Here is a 23,356-nt window from a genome sequence, read left to right as displayed (position 1 = left end):
GGAGTGGAGCAGATTGTCACAATCACATTAACACGACACTGCACAATAATATGACATAGTAGGGGTGTGACGAGATCTCATGCCAAAAGTTCTATGTGATATTAAAATGTGAAGAGATTTCTCGTTGAGTGAAAAGCTGTCTCGCATAGAATAGAACTAGCATAGAATATGCCACCGCTATGTTTACATTACGCCTCCACTGTCCTTTTGCTTTTTTATAGAAATAAAAACCATTTAATTCAGTTTGATAAGGGTCGCTTCAATTGTAAACTATTGTAAACGTTTGTAGTCATCCAGCACATCACAGTTCACTGATCACGTGACGAGAGTAAGGTGAGATGACTGACGAGACCATTGTTGAGGATTCGTTGCGCAACAGAGCCTAAGCGTCGAAATTAGTCTTATGTCCTAATGTCTTATCTTCTAGGATGCGCACTCAGCACCGCAGCTCCCTGTACACCGAGTAAGTGCGATCCCAAATTCGAAAAAAGTCAAACGCGAGCTCCCTGATGAGCGCAAATTAAGCTACAAACAATAGCCTGTCTCCCAGTATCAAACCTATCTTAGGCTAGGCTGTGTAGTTGTATAATAGTTATATATTAATATTATATTGATGTCTTTCAATTAGACATGTGCCGGTAAACGGTAATACGATATACCGCAATAATGAACATGCACAATATTGTTATCGTGGGCACTTCAAAATACCGTGAATAATTATTTATTACGAATTATTCAGATTTTTAGAATGTATTTTAAGAATACTTTACCCATCAACCGTTTAAAATGAACAACGCGTCAAAGAGGAACGCTCACTGATGTAAACAGACCGTTCATGAGCCGAGCACATGGCGGAAGGCGTGAAGATGCACTGAAGTGCACATTCACTTTCAGACAGCTGATGGAACAGCAGAAATACAGCCGTTTTCCCAGTAACCACAATCCGGTGCTCGTCATCACATAACCTAATACTTAAAGACTTAAAGTCATTTTCAAACTTAATTTTTTTTTTTACGTTTTAAATTACATGCCCTAGATATTGTTTGAATATGTTCTGACTGTTGTTCAATCACACACTTTACAAAATGGCTCCATTATTTAACATTAGTTCATTCATTAACAAACTGACAATGAAAAATACTTCTAAAGCATGTATTAATCTTAGTTAAACATACATTTCAGCATTTAATAACACATTATTAAAATCAAAAGTTGTAACTGTATTATTTAATGGACCTGAGCTTACACTAACAGTTGCTTTTTTAAACTAACATTATCAAAGAAGAATAACTTCTGTAAAAATTTAGCTATTCGCTCTTTGTTAATGTTAATGCATTAACTGGCGAGACATTATTGTAAAGTGTTACCTATTGTTCTTTATAATTCTTTAGCTCTTTAATCTGTTTCAAATATTTGTTTACTTTATACATTTTTGTGTATTGCTTTATTGTATTTAAATGTTTGGTTCTTTTGTTATAAGAAAGTTTTTAAACCTGTTATAGTATGACAACACTTTTTTTGCAACTTTTTTTAAAATATCGTGATAATACCATATACCGTGAAAAAAGCTTCAGCAATTAATCGCAACATGAAAATTTGATACCGGCACATGCCTACTTTCAATGCATATGATAATTCATGCTCAGAAAGTAGAACAGAAATGACATTCATTACAAGATGATAAGTTAAATCATTTCTAAATGCACCAGCAGACTATTTTTCCAGTCATGAATTTTGTAATTGAGGATTTCTTAAAAACACTGTGCAAAATTCTTGTCTCGTGAACCCAATCTCGTCTCATGAGCTAAGTGTCTCGTCACACCTCTATGACACAGATACCAAGATCAACGCAAATTCCCTCAATGTCTCTCACAAACAGCTGGAATGCATGAGAAAGGGGTGCGTTTGCTTCAAAAAGGAGAGGCTTTCCCCAATCAGGACACTAAAAACATATCCGGATGTTGTGCATGCTTTTATTCATGCACTACGCCTTTTCAAAATACACTCGACACACATATATTTCCCATGGATCTACAGTATGGTGCTGTCAGGATAGTCCTAACTGCTTTAATAACTTCAAAAAATTTAAAACATCAAAAATAAAACTATTATAATCAAGACATCTCTTGTAAATTGCTTTTAAATAAAAGAACAATAAATCCTACCCTTGCTTGCTATAATGAATGGGAAAAATATGTTCTTTCCAGTCATATTAAGATGAGTGGGTGCCATCAGAAAATTTATAGCAGATATTACCACTAAACATGGAGGCTGTAGTTGTGCCTTACTATTAAAAGAGCCAATCACGTTTGTTTACTCTAGAACTCATACGCCCATTAGCTGGATCAGACTTTTTTTAAAACATGACAACCTAAAAAAAGCACAATTTATGATACTTTATTCCAGATTTGAGATGTTTTTGGAATGTAATAAATAGCTGCCCAGGATGTTACAAATATGGCCGCCTAGTGAATTGACTTGTACCAACAGTAAATGTGGTATAGAATCATTCTAATTTGAAAGGATTGTCACCAGATTGCAGTAAAAGTCTCTCTTGCTTGACACTATAATCCCAACATGTTTAAAAACGTTTAGTTGGGATGCTGACATAATATTCTTTGCGTACATTTATTCATTTAGCAGGTTATTCATCATTTGAGCACAGTCCGTTCAATCCAAAACCAGCCATTATAGTAGTTGATTTTTAAGAAAATTTTTGCCTTTTTTTAAAGCCATATTAAAGAGAAAAACTTATCCACTAATTTTGAGCAGACAGAAAGACATTACTCAGACAAAAAGGCCAGACAGGAGTTTGGAGCATGTGTTTGGAAAGCATCTCTTCTCTTGTCATATGTGTGAAGGCTGAATCCTCTGTGAAGCAATCTGCTACAGATGGTCAGACTTGGGATGATATTTTATACGCCGCTGAAGAAGTGCACTCGCACAATTAGAAAATTATACTACTTTGGCTGGACTCACAACAAACCTCAGGAGTCTTTGCAGTTGCGCAGAGAAGAGTATCTGTTGGTAAAGTCTGTATTATCCAAACCTCAATGCATAATGATGGCAAATCATCACTGCGGGCTGTTGTGGTCTCTATACATAAGTGGATTACAAATGCAATTTGTCCTTGTCAGTTCTGTTTAAGAGTTCTCCTGAGATGCACAGAACTCACTGAAGGACTAAAAGAAATATTGAATTTGGACTTCAGTGTCATTTTTTAACAAGGAAGAAGCCCTCCAGATGAAACCACATGAATGTTTTCATTCATTACAAGGCTTTTCGAGTAGGCTCCCTCTAGTGGCCACAATGAGTTAATAGGCTTATGAAAGGGGTAGAAGATTTACAAGTAATGCTTTTTACCTATCACCAACATTCACACTGTCTGAACAAGGGCATATGGTTCAGACATTATAGGCATTGAGGGGGACAAGACCCCCCAATATTTGTAAATGGCCATTGAAAGAGTGTGTGCATGGTAAGATATAAGTAGCTAAACATGTTTTATTTGACAACTGTTTCATGATGGATATGTTTAACGACCCACAGTGACATACGGTTATGCGAACTAAACTTTTTTCATGTAATTTCGCCATTTTTAATTGAAAATAGGCAATCATCTAAATGATGTAGGGCTGAAACGATTCATCGAGTTACTCGATTAACTCGATTACAAAAATTCCTCGAGGCAAAAATTCTGCCTCGAAGCCTCGTTAAATACCTGACGCACACTATACGCGCAGGGATCTGATTCACACGGACCGTTGTTCAATTTTCAGGAAGCACACCATAGCGCGTGATACATTTTGAATTTAGTTGGCACGATGGCAAAGAGTAAAGATGTCCATAATCCCCCCTACACTGCCCCTGCCCCTAAACCTACCCATCACAGGAGACATTCTGCATTTTTACATTTTCAAAAAAACATAATTTAGTATGTTTATGAATCCATTTACATTGTGTAGGTGATCTCAGGTTTTACTATTCTTGTGGGGACATTTGGTCCCCACAATATAATATAAACAAACACAGACACACACACACACACACACACACACACACACACACACACACACACACACACACACACACACACATAAGGTTACCATAGCAAATAGGCTCACCCCAGAAATGATATATTATTTGTTAGTAACCTAATGGTAAATGCTGCAGGTGTAGAAATATACATAAAACAGATATTTACTTTGATGAACAGCATGAAACCTGTTGTGTGCATATTAATAAATTAAATTGCTTTTCCTCTTCATTTTCGTTATGCATTCTTTGTTTTGGTTGTTTAAAAACACACACACACACATTTTTTATCCGATTAATTGATCAAGTGCTCGATTAATCCATTACAAAAATAATCGATAGCTGTAGCCTTAAAATGATGTAATTCATAACTGAATGTGACGAGACAAGAAACGTTTTTTTTATATTGTTGACCTATTAGACATAAGAACAAGAGTGAATGCGAGCATAATTTTAAATAAAATATTATTTGCAAAGAGTTTAACTGGATTACTTCACAACTATAAAGGCTATAATTAGACCCATAACTTATTTTACTGTTCTTATACCTTCTTTAATCCATTAAATCCCTTTTAATCCTTAAAAAAAAACATTGGTCCCCCCCAATGTTCAAGACATGGTTACAGCCTTGGTCTGAACCAACTGTCCTGTGTGTATGACACATCCAAGTGGTTTTGTGCCTCTAATGGTAGGCATTTCCAAATGATTAACCTCACAAACACAGATGACCGGCAAGGCTCCATGCGGTCTGTCCTAATCATCTATCTGAGACCTTCACTAACATGTGATTTCTGATACGCCCTCAGCCTGACGTGTAAAGAGGCACACTAACACACAAATCACAAATCCAAGGACATCTAGGACAAAGACAGCAATGATCATCTGTTTGGATCACATGAGTGATCATTATAAGACATAAAAACTGTTGTATCTGTGGTTAAAACCTCAAACCTACAATCCTAGGTATTTGTGTGGAGTGGGCCCGATAATGAAAGTAGCAGAGATTGTGGGGCACTTGGGGGCCACTTTGAGCCAATTTAAACAGATCATGGAGGCCCACGATGCATTGCCACACAATGTGTCTCATTCTTATTTTTAACGGCTTATTAAAATACACAGCATAAAAAGGTTGTCGAGGGGGCCGGTGAAGCTGACGGTTTCTCCATCACGATCTCTCCGAATAAACAGAGGCCAGACTGAGTGATTGACAGAGGCGTCTGAGGAAAACCTGTGGGGGGCCGGCGATCCTATTCAACGTTTCTGCAGCAGCACAGAGCTGAAGCTCACCGCCATGTTAGACCGCAGAGATTTGAGAATCTTCCTTAGGACATTCAAACTTACATGTTAATAACTCATTTGATAGCCTAATTACTTTTGTTAGAAGCACTGGAACACTCCAACCGAGAGTGATTACATTCATGTTTCACTATGAAAATGATGCAGAAACCATTGCAGGGCAGGATATATCAGTTTAAGAGACTTGGCTCTGTTTGAGGGACGAATGAGAAAACTTTCACCAAAACCCATGCTTATGATGGGTCTGAAATGACTGAATACGGATGAGCAGTTGCCACAGTTTCCGCAGGCTAAATGGGTATGGAATTCACTCCCGCTCAGTTTTCAGTATTTAGACAACCACAGTGCCAGACCTCCTTGGGCTTTCTGCTTTTAGCCGTCCAGCTGTCGTCAAAAGGCTGGAGTTGGTTGATTTAACGGGGAAGGTGGCAGGCGGGTCTTAGTAAAAGATCCCAACTGATACCAGACTGGCTTAGTTGTTTTTTATGGCAGTTGAGCTACTCTAAGACTGAGGAAGCAGGTGACAGATGAGCAAAGAAGGATCCGGTCACCGAGCAAGGAGTATACAGATGCTAATGCTTTATAATATTGCCAAAAATTCTAAGTAATTTAGTCAAATAAATATGGGGGTTATTTTGGATGAAAACGCATTTTCTTATTGGATTAGTAGGAGGAGAAAAACGATGCAAAATGCAAAAATACTCAATTTTATCTGATTAATATATATACAATCAATAAAAAGATAGGAGAAAAAGCTTCAAATATTTTGTCATAAAATGTCCAATGCAAAATCCTGAAACAAATCAGTGGAGAATCACTGATTGAGACTGCACTAGACTTGTAAAGCTCGATATCTCAAAGAAAACTCAATTCTCTACAAAGATAGCCATTCATACAGTACATTTGCGAAACCCTAAAGATATGAGATCCAATAAAAAACCTTATCAGCGTGCTTTACCAGTGACTCACTCACAGAGCTCATAGTAGCCAACACACGCTTTTTAGCTGTCATCTGTACCGCGTTTGAATAAAGGCCGAGATTACACTTCTGAGGGCAATTACTACTAATTTCTTCAGCGTGTAAAGACCCTCAGTGCACTTAAACAAAACAGCTTAAGACATCAAGAGTGAGTTCAAGGTTGAAACCAATGCCAGCTCTAAATCTCTTATAGAGAATTTGCCACTGGTTCACAGGAGGTTTACCAGCCCCAGTAAAAGATATCTCTCTCAGTTAACACACTAACATGGGCTGCTGAGGAAAGATCTCATGAGTAAAATCTACCTCCATCATCAGGTGAGTGAATGAAAAGTTTGTCCCCACAATGATGTAATCCTATAAGAAACTGGGGTAATATAGCTTTCTGGACACTTCTCTCCACACAAGCACTAGTTTGGTTTTTTATGGTCTCTCCGTGGCACAGGTTTAATAGGATATGTGGTTTCCTGAGAGAGTAACTGGAAACATGGAGTCTGTCACTGTGGCAAAAAAGCAAGGAAGAAATGTTTCCAAATTTCCTTCTCCAATCAAAGGCAAGTCCAGAAAAAACAAGGTTTGGGCTAAAGCAGTGACCCCACAAGTTCAGGTGAAACATTTCTCATGCTAGCCACCCCAGAAACACAGGATCCCTTCATCCTCATCATCATCAGTAAACCGTAATTTAGTGAAAGCTACACAGTTTTCATACTCAATTTTCAGTGTTTTTATACGTTTTTATAAATATATTCAAAATGTTTTATGCAGTATAATTACATATTACCATAGCATAAATATATGAGAAAATACATAATTTAATATAATTATAATGTATTAATTATAATATATAATATAGTAATACACCTTATTATTTTTTATTTTATTAATTTTATTATTAGCCTATATTTAATTATTATTGTATAAATAGCAACAAAATATGGATGGATGGATGGATGGATGGATGGATGGATGGATGGATGGATGGATGGATGGATGGATGGATGGATGGATGGATGGATGGATGGATGGATGGATGGATGGATGGATGGATGGATGGATGGATGGATGGATGGATGGATGGATGGATGGATGGATGGATGGATGGATGGATGGATGGATGGATGGATGGATGGATGGATGGATGGATGGATGGATGGATGGATGGATGGATGGATGGATGGATGGATGGATGGATGGATGGATGGATGGATGGATGGATGGATGGATGGTACATTGTAACAAAATTTGGATGGATGGATGGATGGATGGATGGATGGATGGATGGATGGATGGATGGGTAAATCGTACATGGTAACAAAATTTGGATGTATGAATGGTAGGGGAAATCATACATAGTAACAAAATTTGGATGGATGGATGGATGGATGGATGGATGGATGGATGGATGGATGGATGGATGGATGGATGGATGGATGGATGGATGGATGGATGGATGGATGGATGGATGGATGGATGGATGGATGGATGGATGGATGGATGGATGGATGGATGGATGGATGGATGGATGGATGGATGGATGGATGGATGGATGGATGGATGGATGGATGGGGAAATTGTACATGGTAACAAAATTTGGATGGATGGATAGATGGATGGATGGGTAAATCGTACATAGTAACAAAATTTGGATGGATGGATGGATGGATAATGGATGGGGAAATTGTACATGGTAACAAAATTTGGATGGATGGATAGATGGATGGATGGGTAAATCGTACATAGTAACAAAATTTGGATGGATGGATGGATGGATGGATAGATGGATGGATGGGTAAATCGTACATAGTAACAAAATTTGGATGGATGGATGGATGGATGGATGGATGGATGGATGGATGGATAGATGGATGGATGGATAGATGGATGGATGGGTAAATCGTACATAGTAACAAAATTTGGATGGATGGATAGATGGATGGATGGATAAATCGTACATAGTAACAAAATTTGGATGGATGGATAGATGGATGGATGGGTAAATCGTACATGGTAAAAAAATTTGGATGAATGGATAGATGGATGGATGGGTAAATCGTACATGGTAACAAAATTTGGATGGATGGATAGATGGATGGATGGGTAAATCGTACATGGTAACAAAATTTGGATGAATGGATAGATGGATGGATGGGTAAATCGTACATGGTAACAAAATTTGGATGAATGGATAGATGGATGGATGGGTAAATCGTACATGGTAACAAAATTTGGATGGATGGGTAAATCATACATAGTAACAAAATGTGGATGGATGGATGGATGGGTAAATAGTACATAGTAAAAAAAATTGGATGGATGGATGTATTCAATGTATTCAATTTTGAACACCATGTATTCAAAATCCTGTGCCATCTGATCTCTTCATTACGCATGTGTCCGCAGAGGGCAGAGCTATATATCCTTCACAACTGACGGCAAACTGACATTCAGATCTTCCTCTATTTAGTTAGCAATCCAACTTCCTACCTTCGAATACCTTTCCAAGGACGAAATCAAGTCCCGCCCTACTTTATTTCTCATTCCAGAAGCCGTTTCACTCAGGTATATGTCACAATATTCCGTTTCATGATGATTTTAACTCTCACAAAACAGATGTGAACCATATTATGCCAACACAAGTAAAAAATAAATATCAAATTGCTATTTACCTCTTCCCTGAGTGATGTGCCATGTTTAAATAAAAAATTAAGTTTTTGCCTATTCCTGCCAAGCTCACGGTGTACCCTAAAGAGAAAGCTGCAGTGAAGGAACAAAACTACCTGCGGTCTCCCTGTTATGATCAGGGTCGGGTGTACAACATGCTCTTTCCAGAGGAATGGGATGTAACAGGAAAAGAGAGACTGTGCGAGAGACAAGCTCCCTGAATTATTAATAAGCAGTGACGAACTGTTTAACAAACGTTGAACATTGAGATGCCACATCTCAGGTTCCCATGTCTCCCAGGTTACAGCACACTATCCCACTAAACTGGGTATTAGACTACTTGAGATAAAATGTCTCTGACATATTTTGCTTCAGATGTTAAAATTTTAGACCGGTTTAACATTTAGACATATATGAGTTAATATCTATATGAGTTTCACAGTACTGTATATGCATTGTCATTTTACATTCACATAAAATTAATGTGTAAAATAAAATATTCAATAAAAAATAAATATTGAAGTATAAATCAATTGATCTAAAAAAAATAAATTATATATATATATATAAAAATGTATATGAGTTTCACAGTACTGTATATGCATTGTCATTTTACATTCACATAAAATTAATGTGTAAAATAAAATATTCAATGAAAAATAAATATTGAAGTATAAATCAATTGATCTAAAGAAAAAAAAAATATATATATATATATATACTTATTTGGTTTTATCATCCGCATTATGATTTGAAAAAAATATATTATATACATACATACATACATATACACATACATATATATATATATATATATATATAAATTTTTAAAACCAAATAAGTAAGAAAAGAAAGGAAAAAAGAAATGCCATTTAAAAAAATATTCTGTATACTTGGGTGGAATATTTTAATACCAGATTTAATGACATACTAAAAATGTGTCAATTTCATAAGAAATTAAGTGACCAATACAAACTACCAAAATATTTTTACTTCTTAGACGTTAATGAGGTAGTTAATGCTAAAATGTATAAAACAGATGCTTGTCTAAATTACAATTACAGAGGGCCTACACCCCGAGCCACTTGTCCAAACTCGGACCTTATCTACAAACATGCATGTTTCCAGTCCATTTGACAGTGCTGATGCTTGAGCACAACTACCATTACTGGTCATGAGAGGAAAAACACAGCACAAAGCCACAGTGCCACCGTGCTGAAGTTTGCTACTCTGAATAAATATGCTTTCAAGGGCTTTTAGACATAGAGCCAGCATTGAACACTCCATTGGAGTATTCTGAATGAAGCTCTCAATGATTCAATGACATTATTACTGAGTGAATGAGCAGCTCAGGTGAAAGTCTTTTGAGTGCTCCGAGTATCTCTCTAGCCTGGTTTGGCTTATTATCAGTATTTAAATATAAAGCACACAAATAAGAGCAAAGACACAATGTTGCACTTCAGTAACCACTTACATTGAAAGGGTATATAGCAACCTCACTCAAGAGGAGTGGATCACCACCTGGTCAGATGACTTAGCATGAACATGCTCCATAGATGGAAAAAAGAAACCTTTCCCAGGAGAAAAGCCACTGGAGCACTTAAATATAATGGCTTGGCTCTAACCAAAGTGCCAGGGAGCCGATTCCAAAATCTAACAATAGAGACCGTTAGGTAAGCTAATTAAAAACAGAACATTTGCACACAGACACGAAGTGTTTCAGATAGATTTTGTTACTTATCTTGGAGTGTAAGAGTTAAGGATAGCATCTAAATATCCTGCCAGTTTTGTGACACTTTCAAAGTGAAAAGTCCAGTGAGTGAGATGTTCCGTTTCATTTGAAATAGATGAATGTGAATCTAGCAACGTTTTATTATGTTGGTTGTTGTACACATCACTGCAGTTTTGGAAATGAAATGTATAGTGCTAAAAAATGCCCAATTGCATTTGAAAATAACGTAACAAACGAGAAGCGAGAAGGAAAAAAAAGTCTACCGAAGTAACTATGCCATTTTAGCTTGCTTCTACAAGTCTTTGAGCTTTTTAATCGTGACTCGTTCTTCATAAGACTTGTACCCGAACTCTCCACATCGCAAGTGCAATGCTGTACCAGGTGAGCTACTGAGCAAGTTTACTAAGTCAGAAAAGCCATACAAATGCAGCGGGTTATGTGACGCAAACATCAAACTCTATTAGTTTACAAATCATGCACTGAGCGTTTAGAGGTCTAAAAGTGACCCTATTATGGTTTTTTGAATATTGCATATTTGTGAATGTAAACAATCTGCTAAGTTGTGCACGATAAATAAAGTTATTGTCTCCCAAAAGAAAGAATCGACTCTGAACCTCCTAAACGAGTCGTTTGTATTTCGAATCCCACTGTGTGAGGATTCTACGCCACTAGAAAAGACATTTGCAAAATGCCCGCCTATGTTGTACATTGTCCGCCCACGAACAAATTGACCCACCCTCATTTTACTGACGACTGCTTCTCAAATCTCGGAGTTCAAAGCGAATTCGCAAAACACTTGCTCTTGAAAGATGAGTCAGTACCCAGTTTATTTGGACCAGCTTGCTCCTCAGAATCACAATCTGGAAGTATGATATTACAATTTTTGATGTTAGGGGTGCTCCGATTGATCGGCAACCGATCTCGATCGGTCGATAATCGCTTTGGGATGATTGATCGGCGGTCTCTAAAAAGGCCGATCTCATGAACCGATCGCATGCTGACGACACATAAAAACCCGTGCCTCCCGTGAGAGCTGGGGCATGATATGCAGCGACACCGTCTCATTCTCTTTCTGGCGCGGGTAAAATAATTATAATGCTGAAGGTGAGATACAATTCATATTTCTATATTAAATAACTTACGTCTCACAGAAAGTTTTCAAATGACTGCGTAAGTTCACAAACAGCGCGAGGGAATCACCGCGTGCGCGCGCTCTCTCTCTCCCTTTCAAAATGCTCAAATGGCTTCACATCAGCGCATCGCATGTGCGCTAAAATCGAGCTGCACCGTTGACACAGGATTTGCCACTTTGCACAATCGAGGCAGTGTCGCGTCGTCACTAAAGTTTATCATTCGCATTTATTTTTAAGTCTTGCCAGTGTTCAAACCGCTCAGCACTCGCGCGCTCTCCAGACCGTGAGCGCGCGCGTGCCCACACACACACACACACACAGGCCATCTCACAAAAAGCTTGCGAGAACAAATTGCGGTGAAATGGTCAGATACACACAAATGTATTTTTTGACGAGTATGCGCGTAAACCCCGTCGTGACTCGCGAGTGAACGTTTGTGCAACTGCATGTAATCCGTGTTCGCTCTTAAAGTGACAGCTGTCGAATAAACTGCTGCTGTCTCTGAGTTTCTCTTTGTCTTGTGGTGTTTGATGAACCTTTATGACACTCACTGCTCTTGAATGACTAACTTTTGCAACCTTAAGTGTAAGGATTAGTCAAATTTATTCAGGGAAGACCAATATTAATTTACATTTGATTTCTTATTAAATGTTTTTGGATTTCTTATCTCAATACTAATGTTAGACCTACCTGAAAATTTGTCTTTAAAAACAAAAATACACTGCATGATCAATTATTTAGGTGAGATAATTATATACATCTATTATATACATTTATTTGGGAAAGATGCCAACAGTAGCCTTAAGTTATCTCGTTTTCTAACATAAACACTTGGTGGTTCTTCAAGATCTTGACTCTAGCCTATTTCTACAGTTTTTTTTTCTCAATACAGTTAATTTAGAGTTAGTTTCATTTCTACAAATGGTGCAAACTCTGCAAGATTATAGATAAAAGATTCCCATTCCCCTGCCATTCTGTGATCGGCAGTGATCGGCAATCGGCAGATCATGATCTTGGTGATCGGTAATCGGCCCCAAAAATGCTGATCGGAGCATCTCTAATTGATGTATATATTTTCTACCAGGTGTTCAAAATTCATAGTTTTGTGTTTTATATTGTGTAAGTTCCCATCTAACTGGCTAACTCGCATTATTACGGTCTTACTGAAATGATTCTGCAAATCAGCTGTGGGCCACTATTACCTAAAACTGTGTCTATTAATGCAGATTGTCAGTCGTTCTTACTACTTTGAGTAATGATGAATGATGGAGCACGATTTGTTTTGCAAACTTTAATGTTACATCCGTCATTTATGTTAGTGCTTGGCTAAGGTATGCGCTGTTATTGATACAGTTCCCGCATGTGCACCGCAATAAATGAGAAAAATTCACATGGGTTTGTTGTTGGACATACACTTGTTAAGGCTGATGGTGAGGAATTACAGTTGCAACATCTCATAAATGCACCTCAAAATGAGTAGCGTATCACTGAGAAACGTCCTGCTCAAGTCGTCCTTGCAATGGAGGTTCGGGTTGAATATCTAGTTTTTCCAATGTTTCATCATCGAACTCGTGCTCGGATTGATATGGTAACAACGTAATCATTACTGTCTTTACAGTGTATACAATCGCTGAGCTTTAGGAAGCCTCCGGAGCTGAAGTTCTGTTATGGGAATGGGTGTTTAGCTTCAGACACGCACTGGAAGCGGTAGACCAATCGTAACAGGGCCGTCAGACCAATAAGAGCAGAGTAGGCTCTCGGAAAGGAGCGATTTAGAGAGAAAACTTTAAAATAGCATAATAGGGGCATTTTAACATAGTATTATGCATGAAAATATCCTTATTAACTGATAATCTGCCCCTGTAATCATAATTGGTGCGAAAAGGAATAAAGTTATTGCAGTTTTACTTCCACTAGAGTTCATTTCAGCTGGAAACTGTAGTGAATTGTATGTATTGGTACGTTTTTGCAAAAATGTAAGTAAAGGCTTGTATTTCCAACGAGCCTGGGTTGAATATTTGTCATCCATTCAAAAGAGGGAGGGGTGAGATTTGATCTGTGGCACATCCAAGAATAACTTCAAGAAAAGTAATGTTTTTATACAATGTTTTTTTTTTTTTTTTAGATATGGCAAGTGTATAAAATCACACGCAAACAGTTTCCTCTAAAGAACAATTCTGGGATGATTATAAGGCTTCAATTAAGAGCATAAGGAAAGAGAAATGGATATACACCCTTGAGATCTTACATCTAGACAGGGAAATCACTCAGCAAAGGGGCAATTTCTCCCCTTTCTGACTGCGGTGTTTGCAGGAAACAGATTAATCGTGGTTTCCCCTAGACCAACAAAGAGATCGGACCTTACTTCTAATCTTAGAGTTCCAATGTCTTAAAAAAAAGGGTAGCAAATACATATTCACATTAAATAGCAGTCATTCAACAAAATACAAAGTGCATAAGCTGCACAAATGATCCTCAAGCAATATGTGGTGGTCACGAGTGGTTTCAAATCCCCTCCTCCTGAAACACACACCATATTCTCTTGGCTTATTCTAATTAAATCAAACAGCCCCTCTCCCCCCATGTGTTCCCTCTGATCAGTTTCCAAATGTTGATGGGCAACAGTTTGAACAGACTCCCCCTCACTGGGTATGTCTTTCTTTTACTGCCTTATAACGTGTCTCACGCTGAGGCCGCACATGTGCCCTGCGCTCCTGACATCAGCTATGAGCTGCCTGCGATGCAGGAAAAAAGGCTCCAGAGCAGTCATGATCACTTTTCTTGTTTGGTAATAATAATAAAGAATTGTATTAAGATAATGACAATAGACCAGGATCATTCTTAAGTATATTTCAACCTATGTGATTTATAAAAGAGAGGAATCACAGATGTCACATCACTTAGCCTAATTATTATGGCAAAATATGTAATATGTATTTTGTGTCTGTCTACAATATTGCTTGCTTAAGGATATCTAACCAAGCTCATAGCTGTTCTCTTACAATATTTACAAAAAGTGTTGTGCAGGAAAAACGATTATGAAATTCAAATTAAACTCTTTACGATTCATGACTTCTACTGACTATCGGCGAACAATGTTTTGAAATGAAGCGCTGTCAATCATGTACATAACCCCGCCCAATCGAGAGCTTGCGTCCAATCATAACTGACAGTCGATCAATGACTAACAGGCCAATGTTTCTTACGATAAAAATAGAATGCCCTCATGAATACACAGCGTCCGAGAGTACCAACCAACAGTAGCTGCATTTCCATTACCCTTCAGATTGAGCAAATTGAAATGTGGCCAATTGAAACATGTCAATTTCGCAAAAACTCCCATATATCGCAAAAAAGTTTCTATGCTCTCATGAGGTGGTTTTTCAGGCAGTTCGGAAAAAGGAATATTTCGCAAACCTACAATCGTTGTACAAATGCACAGGTCACCAGGTGTACATAAAAGTCTTTAAATATGACACGGAATAAAGAGTTCTTTATTCTTTATTTATTGCCCCATTGAATTGCACAAATTAAAAAAATCTTGATCTGTTCATCCGGAAATTCGGAATCCCCAGTTCCTCTGTGTAATCGCATACTATAGCCTCCCAGTAATACCTCATACGTGGCCACTCCCAAGTATAAGTGGCTTCCCTTGTCATTAATGCTTGGGTAACACACCTAAGTCTCCTCCGATTAAAAATAACGGCTAGTGCGGTTGCTGCAATATACGTAAACCTTAAAAAAATTAAGTTTTTTAAAAAAAAATACGTTTTAGTCGCATCAGTTAATGGAAACTCCATCATTTCGCAATAGCTTTTTATCAACATTTAGAAAATATCGCAAAAGATTTGCGCAAACATGTAATGGAAACCTGTATAGTGATGCTTTAGAACCTAAACTATTCCATTAAATATCTATCTTTGCTCCATTAAAATCAACGGATAAAGGCACTAATGCAGATACATAACAGTGACACAATCAGTGAAAAATCCCAGTTCTGTATTCTCTCTCATCTCCCTTTAAGCACTGCAACAAATTGGACTTAAAGTCCCCCAGTAGTCAATCATTTTGTCCCTTAAAACTCATCTTTGATCACCAAAATGGCATATTTATAATTTTTTTCCTGTGAGAAAAAAAGCTTGAATGTAACTCTACACCCTTGCTTCATTTAGTATACACGGATTCATGAATATGCAAATTAGCCCCACCTCCACTCACTCATCCTAGCTCAGAGATCCTCCACTCACTTAACTTTTACTCAAGTTACTGTAGTAAACGCTGCACAATGGTATCACTCTTCACAATGTCAGACACATAACGGTAATAACATGATTAGCCTATTGCTTGACTATGTTATCAAACAGCCAATAATGTGTTGCTAATGTAAAGCAAACCATGTTCCCGTTCGCTAGATCCACACAAGACGAACAGGACATCAGAGCCAGCGGCAAACGTCAGAAGGACTAGCCGAGGAAAGGCTGCTCTTGCCGGGGTTAATGAGGGCTGAGTGCCGCTGATCGACTGGATCTCACAACTCCAAAAAAGCAAGATCATTTTTTTTTTAAATAGGCGCTCTCTTTATAAATAAACCACAGATTTGAGCTTTAAACAACTACATTCTCACCTGAAAAAGTCTCAAAACTACATTTTGTGACACAATAATAGTATTTTTAAATTATGCAGGGTTTCTCATCACGTCACTTTACCACGTGACCGCAGCGAGCAGGCTCCTGATTGGTTAACGCGGCGCGAATTGACGCTAAGGTTAAAAATGTTAAACTCGGGCGTCAGACGCGAATTCGCTTCAAACGCGTGAATGCACAAAAAGCACCACTCGTGCAAGACGCTCAATTTGCGTCCAATTCGAGTCATTCGCACGAACTGGACACGTGCAAATGAGGCAGAATCGCGTCCATCGCGCCGCGTGAAACGCGTCTATCGCGCCGCAGGACCTCCAGACGCGCGTCAACGCGCCTTTCCATGGACTTAACATTGAAATCACTCGCTCGCATAATCATATGCTAAAGCCCGCCCACACATTGACATGACTGGTTAGAAAGTAGTTTGTGACGTAAGAAACACCAGCGATTGTTTTTGAAAGCGTCTCTACTGCGGTTCTAAAGAAAATACTCAGCAATGGTGTTGATTTATGAATTTGCATATCTTAAAGCATATTAAAAACACCACATAGACATATACACAACATTAAAAACTTGATTGTGTCCACAGGGGGACTTTAAAGCTGTGCAGTCTTGCTCACCCCAAAACTCAACAGTGTGGGTCCCATAGCATAATTGGCAAGTTCTTACACATATATACACATCTGCAGTAGCATCGACTTCCCTGTACTTGTGGAGTGCACACAACCCCTCAATGCTACTTCTGTCAGTTCCACCACTGTTATGCCTTTCACACATGAGTGAGTGAACTGCTCTCTTCTCTTTTAACTGCACTCTCATGATACTTAATTACAGCCTGCGTAGTTTGAATGAAGGACCTAAATAATAGGCATGCTCTGATGCTGTGAGGTGCGTGCCGTTACGTTGCGTGCAGGCACATACTATAGCTACGCGTCCGGTAGCCACAGTCGCCGATGAAAGCGAGTTAAAAAAAAAGGTAATCCTACAAAAACTCAAACATATGTCTCTTGTTAAAAATGGGAGTCTGTTTTCAGAGAATGCACGCCTTGAGAAGAAACCGATCTCCGTGTGTTGAGTTTACGTGTGAGGAATAGATAGTGGCAATCCCATGCTTTGGGAAGATGTACGTATCTCAGTGTAGGATCCTTGGTTGGGTGAAGGTAGGAACGATTCTGTGCCCACAGTAGCCTACAATCAAAACATCTTTGAACGTGGATGTTTCAAAATACACACTGCGTTAGTTGATACACCTGTGGACAGAGTGTGAATTATAAAGTGACTTTCGGAGTCAACTATATCTAAGTAGGCCTAGTCTAATTTCTATAGGCCTACAGTATATAACTTTTGGAGCTCAATCTTTTGAAGTTTGTCTTATTTTTAGGCTATAACCTATATAGCCTGCGATATGTTAATGCTTGATAAAGTGATTAATTACAGCAGACCTAATTGTTTTGCAGCAACAACAACAAAAAACCGCCTACTGTAATTATGCATCAACACTTTTGTTGATGTAATTTTTGCAGATTTCTGTTTTGTCAAGTTTTTTTGAAAAAGCCATCCTTGTGGAGTAAAAATATAGCCGTCTGTCTAACTGTCGAATCCTACTTTTAAAAGGTAGGGGTGAATTCCGGTTGACTGGGACACTTTTTGCCATTGAGATGACTGGGAAAATGTGTCCCAATCAACCTGAATTCACCCCTACAGAAATACCCCATAACCACAACTACCCCACCCCCCTATTGCCCCCTGCCTGCGGGAAATACACCTGAGCAGAACATGAATTCTCAACTGTAAATTCTAAACATTAATTAGGTCTAGATATTTTTGAGCATTTGGTTTAGCTTCTTAAATTGATTCTAGAGGCGGTATCTTATGAGTTACGTGTCGGTTCATTTTGGAAACATACATTTTCTTCCAGGCTGCATGCTTTAACCAGCTGATATGAAACACGCGGACGAATACAATCACTTCATCGGGGTAAAAGAATGAATGAAACCACACTCTTTCACACACAAAGAAGCGATTGGTTTTGCTCACACAGATATGAATGACTGAAACAATCAATAAAAATGTGACAAAATCGTGCAGCACCCCAACGTTTTCTCTTGAGCAAACGCTTGAGGTGTCAGAATTAGTGTTAAGCAGACTGTCTCGAGTCATAGTGAGAGATATGATAACGACATTGATTCTTACATTCATCTGAACGAGCTCCGCCGCTGTCTGTGAGCATCCGTTGTCTCACTCAAATCCAATTTGTATGCAGATGTATCCAGCCCGTTCCCAACCGCAAGCGGATCGTTTTTTTGTTTAAGAAAAATACATCAGCATTAAATCCATGGGAAATAGATTCAATTCTCAAGCAGATACTCCTTGCTTTCACCGGCAATAGCCTAGCCTCTCAGGTGTGAGCGGGTCCGCATTCACTATTCCATTCACCAAACGGGACCAGAATATCGTACGATCGCCTCAGTGTCTTAACAGTAAAGCGCACCTCCGTATAACGGTCACCTCAGCATCCAATGCTGCATGGACTGGACGCTCTGTGGATACACCGCACCTCCGCGAGTGAAATCCGACACCCACATCAGGCCCGGCCTCTCCTAATTTGGGTTGCTAATATATTCGACACGTGGGGAGCGGTGCAAAAGGGGGAGCACTGGAAGAAAAGAGGAGGACTGAGGAAAAGACCAGACTAGTTCCTGTAGACTGTAGTGCCACCATGCTCTACCTTGGAGAAGTGGTTTTAAGACAAAGAAACAGATTCAAGACTTCTTCCAATGTAGTTTTATGTTTTTGCATAGACTACATTTGCATATATGTACAAAATATGTTTTCATATGCAATTATGTATGAATATTAAATATTATAAATTGAAGGCATATATATATATATATATATATATATATATATATATATATATATATATATATATATATATATATATATATATATATATATATATATATATATATATATATATATATATATATATATATATATATATATATATACAGTATATACAGTATATATATATATATACACTCACCTAAAGGATTAATAGGAACACCTGTTCAATTTCCCATTAATGCAATTATAATCAACCAATCACATGGCAGTTGCTTCAATGCATTTAGGGGTGTGGTCCTGGTCAAGACAATCTCCTGAACTCCAAACTGAATGTCAGAATGGGAAAGAAAGGTGATTTAAGCAATTTTGAGCGTGCATGGTTGTTGGTGCCAGACGGGCCGGTCTGAGTATTTCACAATCTGCTCAGTTACTGCGATTTTCACGCACAACCATTTCTAGGGTTTACAAAGAATGGTGTGAAAAGGTCCTGTGGGCGAAAATGCCTTGTTGATGCTGGAGGTCAGAGGAGAATGGGCCGTCTGATTCAAGCTGATAGAAGAGCAACTTTGACTGAAATAACCACTCGTTACAACCGAGGTATGCAGCAAAGCATTTGTGAAGCCACAACACGCACAACCTTGAGGCGGATGGGCTACAACAGCAGAAGACCCCACCGGGTACCACTCATCTCCACTACAAATAGGAAAAAGAGGCTTCAATTTGCACGAGCTCACCAAAATTGGACAGTTGAAGACTGGAAAAATGTTGCCTGGTCTGATGAGTCTCGATTTCTGTTGAGACATTCAGATGGTAGAGTCAGAATTTGGCGTAAACAGAATGAGAACATGGATCCATCATGCCTTGTTACCACTGTGCAGGCTGGTTGTGGTGGTGTAATGGTGTGGGGGATGTTTTCTTGGCACACTTTAGACCCCTTAGTGCCAATTGGGCATCGTTTAAATGCCACGGCCTGCCTGAGCATTGTTTCTGACCATGTCCATCCCTTTATGACCACCATGTACCCATCCTCTGGTGGCTACTTCCAGCAGGATAATGCACCATGTCACAAAGCTTTCAAATTGGTTTCTTGAACATGACAATGAGTTCACTGTACTAAAATGGCCCCACAGTCACCAGATCTCAACCCAATAGAGCATCTTTGGGATGTGGTGGAACGGGAGCTTCGTGCCCTGGATGTGCATCCCACAAATCTCCATCAACTGCAAGATGCTATCCTATCAATATGGGCCAACATTTCTAAAGAATGCTTTCAGCACCTTGTTGAATCAATGCCATGTAGAATTAAGGCAGTTCTGAAGGCGAAAGGGGGTCAAACACAGTATTAGTATGGTGTTCCTAATAATCCTTTAGGTGAGTGTATATATATATATATATATATATATATATATATATATATATATATATATATATATATATATATATATATATATATATATATATATATATAGTATGTATATATATATATATATATATATATATATATATATATATATATATATATATACTGTATATATAAAGGAACATGTTTGTGGTTTGGGGCTGTGGGCGTACAAAAAAAGGTTGGGAAGAGATTTTTTAATGATTTAGAATAAATTAGTATTGCACATCTGTGAGTAGACATCAAAAAATGTCTACTAGGCCTTGCTGGACATTATTTGTAGTATAGAGAATGTGGGCGTACACCCCGCAGAGCGATGGAGTCTAAGTGCACACCAGCACCAGGAGAATCGGTGTGACAGCAAGGTCATTTATCAACCTGGATTTCAGGTCAACCCCCCTCCAACTGCACCCAAGCGTTAAGTAGAGAGATATGCTGCTGCCTGAATACAAACCTACAAAAGAGAACAGTCTTTCCGTATTAAACAACTCAAACCCTTAAAAGGTGCAATTTGTATTGTTATCCATGAGTGTTACTGTAAATATCACATTCATTGTTCTCCATTTTCTCCAGAGTTATAATATGAATATTGCACATAAATATTTAGGGGTTTTATAAACCTTGAGGTGAAATCCGCATTCTGTCATCTTATAAGTAAAATTTTTTGCAGTGCCATTCTGTTGTAAAAAAGCTTTACCGCAGAACTCACGATACACGCTCCTAAGCGTTAGCAGATGGTGACGTTGCGTTTCTCGTGTGCGAGCGTTTGGGGAGAGGCTCCCCACAAGGTTTGGGATACACTTGGCTTCTGTTCATAACTATTCACTATTTCTCTGATTTTATATCTAGATCCAATCCAATTTAGCCAATAGAGGCTCATGCATATTCCCAGCCATACTAAAACACACAAACTCAATTTAAATGTAATCTCACAGCGTTAAACCTACGCATGTGGAGCTGTACTTTGAAGTTTTCCATTGCTGATTTCCCACCAATGCTATTGTTATCTTTTGGAGAAATGGGACACGAGTACCTGAAACTTTGTGAAAGCCTCCTGCTCAAACCATCTTAATCTTTGAGTTTAATGTCCCAAGCTATGGTGAGTCCAATCACTGTGAGGTCATTTTGTCATGGCTCATTTAGAGTTAATAAGGGTTTCTTTCTAAGGTGCGAGCGCCATTCACACAGGCTGAGTTTGGCTGTCCTAACAGACTTTTCACTGGCTTGGACACAGCCATTTTTGATATATGTGATACTTGAAATTGTGGACATTTAAAACATTTTAGTAACAGTATGTTTTTATGGAAACATTTATTCAAACTCTGAATAACTTCCCTATTCTGTCAATCAACATTACTCCTGCCAAAAGTCTGGTACAATTCTAGTTCACACTTTCTTCCCTAAAACATAAAGGATGAAGTCACCCCCCCCATTATGTGAGGAGAGGAAATGATGCCATAACAGCCTTTACAGTTATTCAGGTCAGATATTGGACTATGAGTGTCCCTTAAGTTATGGTGCATGCGTTCAAGTAATATCAGTGAGATTGTATTTACGAGTTGAACGAACATGAACAACGTTTTAATTGTGTATAGTTAATTGTAATAGTGTCATTTTCAAAACTTTCACTTTAAATCCCATTTTAAAAAGTTTACGTTATCAGGCCTCTAAAATGCCGTTATCGTGTAAATAAATGCCCAAAATGCATAAAAAGCTTTCCGCTTTTTTAGTTGAAAACAGTGTTGTGTTAACGGCCCCTAAGTTACATGTACAAAACAGCATTGTACAATATATGAAGAGAATGTACAATGTACAGAAACTTCATAATAAAAATCGAATAAAAACCTGATACACATTCTTTATTTATCATTTTGTAGGTTAGAGTACAAATAGTAGAGAAATGGTACATCGCCGACTTGAACGCACATGACATCGTAGGACTTCCCAACTCGTTAATACAAACTTCCCAGAAGGAATTGAACGCACCATTAACTAAGCTCAAGTCAGAGTATATGTTTATTTTTGTGTTGGAAAATATAGCAAACTCAAGGCTTTTACTGTAGCCTCACCACATGTAATCATTTACTTCTCATAATCTATTAATGGATTTAATATGCACATTTAGAGTGTTTCAGAAACCTTGGAATTTCACCAGCTTCTCAGTTTTTGACAAGTCTAATAAATTCAGCCCTTGACAGTTGTTTTTCATCAAATCCTGAAAGATTTATTTTAGCACAATGTCATGCAAACTTCATGCCTATATGTCAGGCAGGAAATCAGGAAAACATTTGTGTCTTATCTGTCAACTCGAATAGGTTTTGCTAATAAAATCATCTCAAACTGAGAAACATCAGTTCTGATAACGGCTTGTGCAAATCTGTGTGGATGTGTGTGTGTGAATATGCCCATAAAAAGAATCAAATTCAAAGCAATGAGCTCTTCGTTGGTGTTTTTTTCTCTCTCTTATTGCTTATAATTTGGGAGATATGGTGTAATTAGGGCTGGGCTGTGTGGGGTCATGAACATTTTTGACATTTTGACTTTTGACATATAAGAGGTCATCAAGAATATCCTGTAAGTTTCAGAACTGAATCATTGCAACTTTGGCCCCGCCCACTGGTGTGTTAGTGAGATGAC

The 23,356-nt window shown here is 38.2% G+C and overlaps 1 protein-coding gene across 1 annotated transcript in view; it reads right to left on the bottom strand.

The window, feature by feature from the left end:
- The window catches only part of dchs1b (dachsous cadherin-related 1b), a 145,398-nt gene extending 126,627 nt beyond the window's left edge, over positions 1 to 18,771 (bottom strand). Inside the window, exon 1 of the mRNA XM_079803911.1 lies at positions 18,667 to 18,771. The gene's annotated coding sequence lies outside the window, so the exon portion shown is untranslated. The remainder of the gene's footprint in view (positions 1 to 18,666) is intronic.
- Positions 18,772 to 23,356: the final 4,585 nt, after the last annotated feature.

The sequence above is a fragment of the Gobio gobio genome (assembly GCF_949357685.1).
Source record: "Gobio gobio genome assembly, chromosome: 22".
NCBI lineage: Eukaryota > Metazoa > Chordata > Actinopteri > Cypriniformes > Gobionidae > Gobio > Gobio gobio.
The sequence above is the reverse complement of the archived record's forward strand: the minus strand, read 5'-3'. Positions and strand labels throughout refer to the sequence as shown.